The sequence below is a fragment of the Lissotriton vulgaris genome, unplaced genomic scaffold (assembly GCF_964263255.1).
Source record: "Lissotriton vulgaris unplaced genomic scaffold, aLisVul1.2 SCAFFOLD_2205, whole genome shotgun sequence".
NCBI classification, from domain to species: domain Eukaryota; kingdom Metazoa; phylum Chordata; class Amphibia; order Caudata; family Salamandridae; genus Lissotriton; species Lissotriton vulgaris.
In genome coordinates this window covers 115,930-126,468 of record NW_028244805.1, presented here as the reverse complement: position 1 = coordinate 126,468, position 10,539 = coordinate 115,930, and positions in this window count along the sequence as shown.

Sequence of the window (10,539 nt, the reverse complement as noted above, 5' to 3'; positions counted from 1 at the left end):
TTGGCGCTTTGATCATTTAAGTGATTTTTTTTACTTTAAACTTTAAAAACTTAAAAAATTAATGGCTCTGGTTTTACTCATTGTATTTTTGGTGCCAAATAATGTATTAAATTATTCTAAATTGGTGTGGGATTTTATTGGTCTTGTGTTTAAGTGCTGCATAAATACTTTACAGATTGCCTCTAAGTTAAGCCTGTCTGCTTTTGTGCTAAGCTTCCAGAGGGTTAGGCACAGGTTAGTTTAGTGACCTGGAAATATGCTCTCTTACCTGTTTAAATGGCTGTATGTCGTTACTACGTATGCTTTTACAACGCATGCCTTTACCACGCAACTTTTACAACACAAGTCGTTACAACGACTTGTGTTGGGGGGCGCTGGATAGTGAATAGTTTAAATTACTATTCCAACTCCAGTCCCCGTGGATAGTAGGAAAGGTTTTGGATAGTAAATTAAACAATTCCCTATCCCACAGTGCCCCCAGCGCAAGTCGTTGTAACGACTTGCGTTGTAAAAGTTGCGTGGTAAAGGTAGTGCGTGGTAAAAGTTGCATTGTAAACGCTGTTCCCCGTTTAAATTCCTCATCACTAACCCCATAATTCTTCCTCACTGGTCACTCCTTCAGATTTCATCCCTACAATGGCTTCCACCAGTTGTCGCCTTCCACCTCAGTTTCCCATGGGACTGGCAGTCTGGATCAACTTTTGCATCCACATTATGCACACCTGGCACATATCTCATATCCAATGAGTACTTTGCAATCTGCATAATTATTTCATGATACATGTTGTTGATTTTCCAGCATGCCTTGGATATCAAAATATCTATCAAAGGCTTACGGCCTCCGCGCGATTCAAACTTTGTTGCCCATAGAAAGCAGATTGAATCTACGTATTCCTTGCTGATGCCATCCTTATAGAATGACCCTTCACTTTCATGCACTCACCGGAATCAACACAACCACCGACTTGCATCATGGGACCAGCTCTCCCCAGGGCACCACCAGCATAATGAACTCCTTTCACTCAGGAGGCCCCGTGGACCCCTACCCACTCCAAATTTTTAACCTCGGAAGACATTCTGCACTTAATCTGCACATGCAGGGCGCTGCATCAAGATAGGACAGACACAGCCGCTAAAGTTCCCACTCAAGCAGTCAGGGATCCGCACCAGGCGGCAAGCGGTGCTGGCATGTTTCGATCCAAGGGCCACACAACTGAACTGTAGAGTGGCCAAATTTCTCACACTAGCGGAACAAAAAATGAATCAACATCATAGGAGCGCACAAAAGACTCCAGCTTTAAGCAGTAAATAAAGAACCCAATATGGCAACTGGAAGTTGCCTCCTTAAACTTAATTCTAACAAATCAAAAAGAGAGCCCAAAAAGACAGGAAATTCCAGCCTGCTGTTCAGCCAACAGGAGCCTCTCCCTGACATGAACGCACTTTTGCACTTTGTCCTGTGACTGTCTTGGCACTATTGCTTTACACAATGGATGCCCACCATAGGCCTCACTAACCATTATCATCACAGCCACGTAGTACTGCAGTGCACGCTTCTCAGGGCCCCTGTTTTTTATTGTTTTTACTATCACTTTTTTGCACTCATTGAACGGTTTTATCTGTCTTGTAGTATACTTGTATGTAAGCACAGCGCAGGACTTTTATCGTGTATATCAATGTTTTTACTGCTGAACCATAATGGCTCCACCCTAACAGCATAAAACTGTGCAATGGTTTTTAATAACTATGCATAATAAAAATAGAACTGAAACTGGAAGCCGCAGTATCAGTACCGAGCTCACCACCCTCTTCAGCTCCTCACTTGCCACAGCCACCTTTCCTGAAGACTAGATATATGCAGAAATCAAACCATTCCTCAAGAAACCAACCACGGACCTGAGAAAACTCAAAAACGTCCGCCCCATCACCCTTCTCCCTTTCCCAGCCAAAGACCTGGAAAAAGCCATCAACTGACAACTCAGGAAATATATGGAGCAGAACTTTCTCCTAGACACCTCCCAATCTGTATTACGTACCAACCACAGCTCCAAGACTGCCTTCATAACTACCACCGTTGACATCAGAGCCCTCCTCAACCAGGGAGAAACTGCGTCTCTGATCCTCCTCTTCCTCAACCTGTCAGCAGCCTTTGACACCGTATCGCATCATACTCTGATCAGAAGACTGCATCACATCGGTATCCAAGGAAACGCCCTCAAGTGGATCGCCTCCGTCCTCACCGGAAGAACATAGAAGCTCCGCCTAGATCCATTGACCTCTGAACCAAGGACATCATGTCCCTCTGGGATCCTCCATCAGCCCTACTCTCTTCAACACCTACATGACTCCCTTGGCCAGCATCATCATATCCCACCGACTAAACATCATATCCTAGGCCGAGGACATTAAGCTCATTCTCTCACACTCAGATGATCCAGCCAGCACAAGAGCCAACTTACACAGATGCATGACAACTGCCTGAAGCTCAACATGGACAAAATGGACTTGTTGACCTTCAGCAACAACACCACCCCATGGAACGACTCCTGGGGGCCCTCAGAATGAGGAATATCATGCAAACCAACTGACCACACCAGAAACCTCAGCATAATTCTGGACAGCAAACTGAAAATGAAGTCCCAGATCAACGCAGTTGCCTCTGCCTTCTTTTCAGACTTTGCATGTTACAGAAAGGCAGCTTTGGACCTCCACCTCTGTACTTGATTTTCGGAAGCACTGAAGACCTGGCTGTTCGACTGAGTCACCTGAACCATAATGACTCTCAAGCACCTGGATACCCTCTTGGGTGATTACCTGCTAAATAAATCCCCTATTGATTAATTGTGTATTTGCATGTCTGACCAATAGACAATGTGACCATGTTTATTTTTTTTTTGTTTAAGACCCTGTTGGTTTTCATAGGCTGAGAAAACCATCAATGTGTTAAAACTTGAAAAACTCCAACATGGACTTGTGTATTGGTCAGAGGTGTGCCATTCCTTCCCAATAGATAATGCATCCATGTTGGTACTTCTTAGAGTCGTAGGACAATATTGATTTTCACAAGCAGTGACACATTGGGGGCATATGTAAAATCCCCTATCGCCACCACAGCATCACTTTTTATGACATTGTGGTAATGATAGGGGCATTGCCTTATTTACAAGGCAGCATTAAGCCCCTTAAAGTGGCTTAACACTGCCATGTAAATAAGGTCCCCTTTCATGCTATGCTTAGCGTGAAAGGGGTGGGCAGTGTGTGTTGTGGTGCGCGTTCCACTGCAACACCTACTGATTTTGACTCTGCCTCCTATTTACAAGGGCAGCGTAAATAGGAGGCAGCGCCAAGATTCAGACCAGCGAAACGCAGGTCTTAAGTTGGCAAAACGAGGAGAACTGCATTATTTCTCCTCGTTTTTGCTTTTTCCATGTGTGCAGCCTTGTGCAGCACACATGGGAAAAGCAAAATCCTGTGGATTGTTTATGTACAAGAAGGTCCTCCTTCCTGTACATAAACAATCTTTTTAAAAAAAGCCATTTGGGACTTCCAAGTGTGCTACATTAAGCAGCACACATAGAAGGGACAAAATGGCATTTAAAGATTGTTTATGTACAGGAAGGGGGAGCTTCCTATGCATAAACAATCTTTCCCCTGCACGCAGACACCCTTGCACTATGGTGCAAGGATGCCTGCGTTGGTGCTGCCCTGCTAAGTGTAGCACCAGCGCAGGGGTAAGCGCAAGGCTGCACCTTATCGTAAATATGGTGCGGCCGTGCGTTTCGGAAGCGGCGGAGTGAGGCGGTAATGCATGGCGGCTAACGCCTCATCCACCACTTCCTTGAACATATGCTCCATTGTCTGCTGAGAAGGAAGAATGCACCTCTAAGAGCTTGAAAAGAACGAGTGAATCAACACACATCCTCATCCCTGATAAATACAAATGTGCAGTTATTGTGATGAAAGGGAATTGTTCTTGTTAGTGGATGGCGCTCATCTCATGCTTTGGTTTATCCATCATATGGTGCCTGTAAATGGAGCATTTACATTTCTTGTGTGCCCCTGCCTGGTCTGGATGGATGCCAGGGGCTGTAAAAGGGCCTGAAAAGGTGGATCTGGTGCCCAAAGGTCCTCTGCCTGAAGGGAGAGCACCTGGGAGGAGGGGCAGGAAGGGATGCAGTCTTTGCTAAGATAGCACCACATGGGGAGGAGCTTGCAGTGGGGTGATGGAGCGGTGCTTTTGTTTTCATGCACATGCTGCTAATTAAGAGATGAGAGAGGGTGAAGGTGAGAGTAAGAAGTGAGGGAGCGAGAGGGAGGGAGGGAGGGAGGGAGATTAAAGGAAAGGATGGAACAGCAAAGCCAGTTGTTTCTGAAAAGCACCAAAACCCGGTTTTTTACCCACATTATCAGCACAAATTTGGACAACAAATATAAGAAGAAAACATATCAAATTGTGCTCAACAGCTGCTGCCCTCATGATCCCTGACTGATAAGTAAAGTAAACAAAACAGAAAGGTCATGTTACAAATTAAAACAGGTGTCTGCTTATGAAGTTCTCTTTAAATGTCACCTCCCTGCCTCTGCAGACTCTTAAAACATGAACAAATGGCTTTGGAAAGGTGGCAACCCCAAGCCAGTGTCAATGCAGGGGAACAGCTGTTCAGCACAACTGGTGAATTCATTAAAAGTAGACTGGCATGCCAAAAACCTGCCCTGTTGAAAGGCTGACCTTGATACAAGCAAACTGCAGCAATTGCTGAAGAAAGCTGATCAATAAATAAACATTAATTTCTTACATCAGTGGTTCTTAAGTAGTTAGTCTGGGGACGCCTGCTAGTCTGTGAAGACTACACAGGGGTTTCGTGGCTGCTTAAAAAATTAAGTAAAATTAACAGAATAATAAAGTGTGAACAAATGAAGAAAATGGAAAATAGGACCATTTTAAAACGATTTGTAAATAGGAAGGAACTCGAAATTGAAGGCTAAAATGAAGTGAGTTTCCTCAGATTGATTGGTAGGAGTAGTAAAAATTCATCAAATAGAATATAGTATGGACAATGGGTTTCATCAACTGAATTTGGAAAAGTTAAAGCCTTCCCATTAAAATTTATATTTTCTAATTTTCATATATTAGTTTGCAAATATTTCATAATGTGTGTATTTGTTTGATGAGTGCTTCTTTCTGTATTTTTAGTGTATTGTTTTGTGGTTCAATTCAATCAAAAATGCTTAGGCCGTGGTCCCCTGTTACGAGTAATGACGCGTTGGTGGTCCCCAGGTTTACAGTAATGATTAAGTGGTGGTCCACTAAAGTCAAAAGGTTAAGAACCACTGTTCTACAGTGTTAAGAGTTGTTGCATATTTTGTACACCTATTTAGCACAACATATGTCTTTTCTGTGAGTTACGAAAATGTTTTCATGGATCCCATGCTGATCCATCAGGTTTTTTTTTTTTGTGGGCTCAGCTCATACCTGGGCTCTTAGAGCCAAGCCGAAGCCTAGCTTGTTTCTGGCTCGTCTCTTACCATGAATTGTCTGACTAACCAGGGCTTTAAGTGGGCTGTTTTTTTTAAAGGGGGCTCGAAACGGGTCCCTATCGTGCTCTGTTTTGTGCCCTGGCACAAGCGGGCCTGTTTTTTTCCGGACTGAAGTGACAGCGGCACATCGATTTGCGCAAATTGCTCACTTCTCACTAGTGGAGAAGTTACGGCGTGACGTCATGCCGGGTGAGCATTGTAGGGGAACGGAAATCTTTTAAAGAGAATCATTTTCACTCTGGATTTCCCTTCTCTTTTTGAAACTCAGGAGCAGCAACATTGTCATACCGTCACCAGGACTTTAAGTCGAAGCTTTTTCAATATTATATGCAAGCCATCGCTGCTGCTTATTTTTCTTATGCAACTAACAAACTCTGACAAAGCCAATAGTCCTGACTTGTAGGCATGATGTTACTTGTTGTATCATATATCTGGATGCAATTACAGGAACTGCAAAATACCAGTCGGGCGGCACACTATGCTAAGCACAGATGTTTTAGCTTAAGTGTTTTTAAGCCACGCCATTAATCACATTGGCCACACCCCTTTGAGAGACCCCCCCAGTTCTGGATCCCATGTAAAGCCCTGTGACTAGCCCATTGTTATTACCAAGGCTGTCAATTTGCGCTTTTTTTTGCTGATGGCCTCGAGCTGTTCCTGCTTGAAGCCCGCGCAAGAAGGGCCTGTATCGATCTACGCCTGAAAAACCTTCAGCTGAGAAGATGACTGAGCATTAATTCAGAGAAAAAAAGCAGCGTAGCTAGGTTATATACTCTTGAGAAACCTAGCTCCCACCACACTGCTGCAGAGCATGAGGAGCTGACTAATGCAAAGATCTTAATACTTGTCTTTAAAATATACCTGTGAATGAGGCTGTTGGGCTGCTTAGTGCCTTCATGCTCAGAGTCACAGCAAGGATGCTGGGTAGAGCCGGGCTCCATCTCTGCACTAAAGCCACCTGGGCCATTTCACCTGACAGGTGCCGGCCCGAGCGCCTGCCGCCATGTGGGAGAGGCTGCGTGTCCCCATGCGCACTGTGTCGGGAAGTGACGCAGAGTGGGCGGGATCACACCAATGAGACTACGAATAACCATCAATGGGCCTGGTCAGAGATTTCCACCTGCTCCCGAGTAGCTTTCACATGTGCGCTTGTGGAATAAATTGCACTGAGCCATGAGGGCCAGTCACTTGCCAGGTTTTCACGTGGGACTGCTTTGCAGACAAATATTCCAAGTGAGAATTATTCACATGGCTATTTTCTACAAATCTCGCATAGTCTGGGCCCTCCATAAACAACATTGGATGCCGCTATGGTGAATCCTGGCCCGAGAAGTGCTAAGGGGGTGGTTCATTATACATCAGAGGGGTAGAGGAAGGGGCGGCGCTGCCCCCCAGCAGGAGTGGTGCAGGCCCTAGGGGAAATGTCTGACATAGGCTCAGTGGTACCAAGGTCCAGAGTGCCCACAGTGTTTGTATGTGTCACACAAAGGAAAACATGATGTGTCAATAGGGGAATGCAGCCACCTGTTCAAGCCTCACTGGCCAGGTAGAGGCACACCCTTCATGTTTTCCACTCTTAGAGTGATGTGGAAGAGTGGGTTATCACATACATACACATCTCATCACACACACTTACAAAGCACTACACAACTCTAGACCAACATACCTCAACACTCACATTCACTTTCCCCAGCCCACCGCCACCTCAACTCAGCCTCACTCTCACTTGCACCCTGTGCATTCACAGAAGCAGTACTTCTCCTATTTTGCACCCAAAGCATGGAACAACCTCCCACAACACATCCGAGCCTACTTTTCACTTTTTGAGTTCCACAAGAAACTGAAGACCCTGCTCTTTGAATGAACCAGCGAGTATCACACGCATTTGCACTCACCCAAGCACGTGCATACCCTCATGGGTGATTAGTGCGCTCTACAAAGCGACATAACATCCCAGCAGTCTAACTTAGTCTATAAGGCAGAGGGGTCTCCTTGTTCCTGGCTCTTTTTCTGTGGATGCAAGGACATTGCCGTCCGCCTATACCAGCGGTAGCTGTCTTGGATCCACCATGTGCCTGCGCAGGTCTGGCTGCCTGGGTGTTGGCGGTTCATCAAGCTTGGCTTTGTAATTCCCACATATGCCACATGATTTAATATTCACTATTGTGTGGACTGATATTTAGGCCAGGGTCGCTAATGGTGAGCATATTTCTTCAGAAGCCCTTGTTAAAGGAAATTTCATCAATCAAAATTTGGAATGAGTCTGAAAAATGTATTTAATAAACAGAAAATGTGAACACAGAAAAGCAGGCCAGAGGAACTCTCTGAGGGGAGAATGACACAAACATTTAGTCCGAACTTACAACGTTTTTCGGAAAGGATCACCTGGCGTTATGTTTTGTTTTTCTAGTAAACAAAAGCACATATGATATTATGTGAAACAGAGAAACTTGGGGACCGAGGCTTCCATAACACAGTAATATTGAAAATTCACACTTTAGTTGCCTGGATTCAAGCTCAAACGAGGTATGATTGAGCTCTTCCTGTTGATAGTGAAACAAAGATGGCTACGTCAGGTTGCACATAAACATTAGGATACCAACATGTTTGAACCCTTTCTGTGCATTCTTTGTTGATTTATGTTTCTTTGCCCTCAAGGGAATGAGTACGGTTCAGACGTCCATTGCTCGGGGTGACATTACAATCATCACCCTACATTTGCTCCTCTAAAATATCACCCTACATTTACCACCAGCTGCCCTTAAGTGATCCTTGCCCCATCCACACTAACCCTTTCGTTCTCCGCGCAAGGCGTTTCCACTTAGTGATACAGGTCAGATGCCTCCTCTCTTTCTACTCCTAACTGGTAAAGTTGTCAGAAATTTCTATCAGTTTTGTCGTGAGCACAGCCCAAGAGCATGTCCTTGTTTTACTTTCACTGAAGTTCTTCAGTGCCTTGATGATGCTGTCTCATATATGCTGGCCTTGAGCCGAACTAAGCTCGGTGTTCTTCAAACCAGGATTCTACATATGCTGTGTTTACTGAACATTGCCACAGATAAAAACAGAAACACCAAGTTATAAGTAACTCATCAAAAAATGTAATAGCACCAAGCGTAATCTTATGGAATACAATAGCGACAGAAACTCAACTACAGAGGGTACAGCTAACACAATCATGGAAGCAGGTCAAAAACAGAAGGGGCTGGCTGTAGGGGGTGTGAAATATAATTCTCACTGGAATATTGGAATGTTAAGAGCTCCACTGAATACAATGGAGTAGCTCCGAGCGTATAATGGCTGGTATACGCCTGGAGCCCCAGCATTCGATTGATTGTGATCATGTTTCTCCTGTTCTAATTTACAACGTATGGTGGGTGAAATGTTCTAATAACCTTATAACCCCCCCTGCCTTAGCTATATTGTTGTTAAAGCCCTCTCCTTTGTTATAACTTGGGTTTAGGGTCTTTAACAACCGGTATAGCCCCCGGAAGGGGCTATAAGGCTATATCAGTGTAACAGTAACTCACTTCAGGCATGTCTTCTGTTCTTGCTACCAAATGCCCAGAGGAAGTCCCTGTCTGTGATGCTTCGAGCTTCTTTATCACATCTTCATACCCAAGATGAGATAGAGTTGATTAGCCTGCTCAGCGAAATGTTTACATGCTTATGCAATCTGAAGGGTGTATTCTTCCTTTCTCATGACCCTTCGGACCAATGTTTGAATCATTCACATGTTTCCCACTGCAGACCTGTGTCAGTGACGGCTCCTTATCTAGGGCGTTAGGGCACAGCCCTGCCTCCTGTGAGGCACCACTTACTGCCCATTGCTTCTGCTGCTAATGATCAAACTGAGCTGTGTCCATGGAAACATGATTTACTTGTTTTCATGAACATTACCAGTGCACAGGTCAGTCCTCCTGGCCTTGTCTCCTGGCTTCTGTTCTGTTGACAGGAGGAGAAAGGGGGCTGAGCGGGCTGAGGCATGATCTAGATACCATGTGTTGTTTAAAAACACAGCGCTCTGTAGAGGGATGTCTGCATTGCACATGTGAGGAGCGTAGCTCAACTTCAAGTCCCTCAACAAAAAGGCACACTCCCTTTTATTTAGCAGACATAATGCACAGCCTAAGGCAGCCCAGTTTATCTGCTAAAATGTGGCTATGATGAGGAGCCACACAGTGCAGAAGGGGCAGGATCTTAAGCTCTATCCCAACGTCTTATAGGGTTGTGCTTCCAGTTTTACCAAAAAGCTGGCAGCACGAATGGAGGCGGGTCTTCCCCTTTTCAAATCTGGCTTTGCCCCTCTGTCTGCCTCCTCACTGGGAATCATGGCTTTCTAGCTGCAATATCCAGCACCAGATTCCTGTTACTTGCTGCGGGTACGCCTCTGAGTTGCTAGCAAATGATGCCAGGTAAGCAAAAAAAAGGGTTTTCTCTGTGCACGTGTATGTATGTGTTCAGTGCTTTAAATGGGCCGGTGCTCACCGGTACTGAGTACTGGCACTTCTTAAATTTATCACTCTGAGTACCGGGACTTCTTTTCTTCCGAGGAGAGTACCGGTACTCTTGAAAAGGTCGGCTCATTGGCTGTGGTGGTGAGCAGGAGTGGGACATGTCACCGGCAGCCGAGGCGCCGCTTCTGCAGCCCCCCCCCCCACACCCTCCCCACATCTAAGCCCCAGCAGGGCTCTTTGGAATAATGTCAGATGCTCGCAGTCATGCTGTGCTCGACAGAGCTGGGTCGAGATTCATTGTACCTGCTAGTGTGCACGTGTGATTTTCAAACCACAACACTTTAGATAGTGAAAAGTCAGTGCAGGCTAGCACTTTCAACATAGAAATGTTATCAGAGGAAAGGGCAGCGGAATCTCACTCGTCCTTTTCTCTTGATCTGAGGGTTAATGGCCAGACAATGCGATCGAAGAGGCCCCTGGAGCGCTAATATAACTGCTTTCTGCTCTGAGGCGCCCACCTTCCTAACACCAAATGCCTCAATTG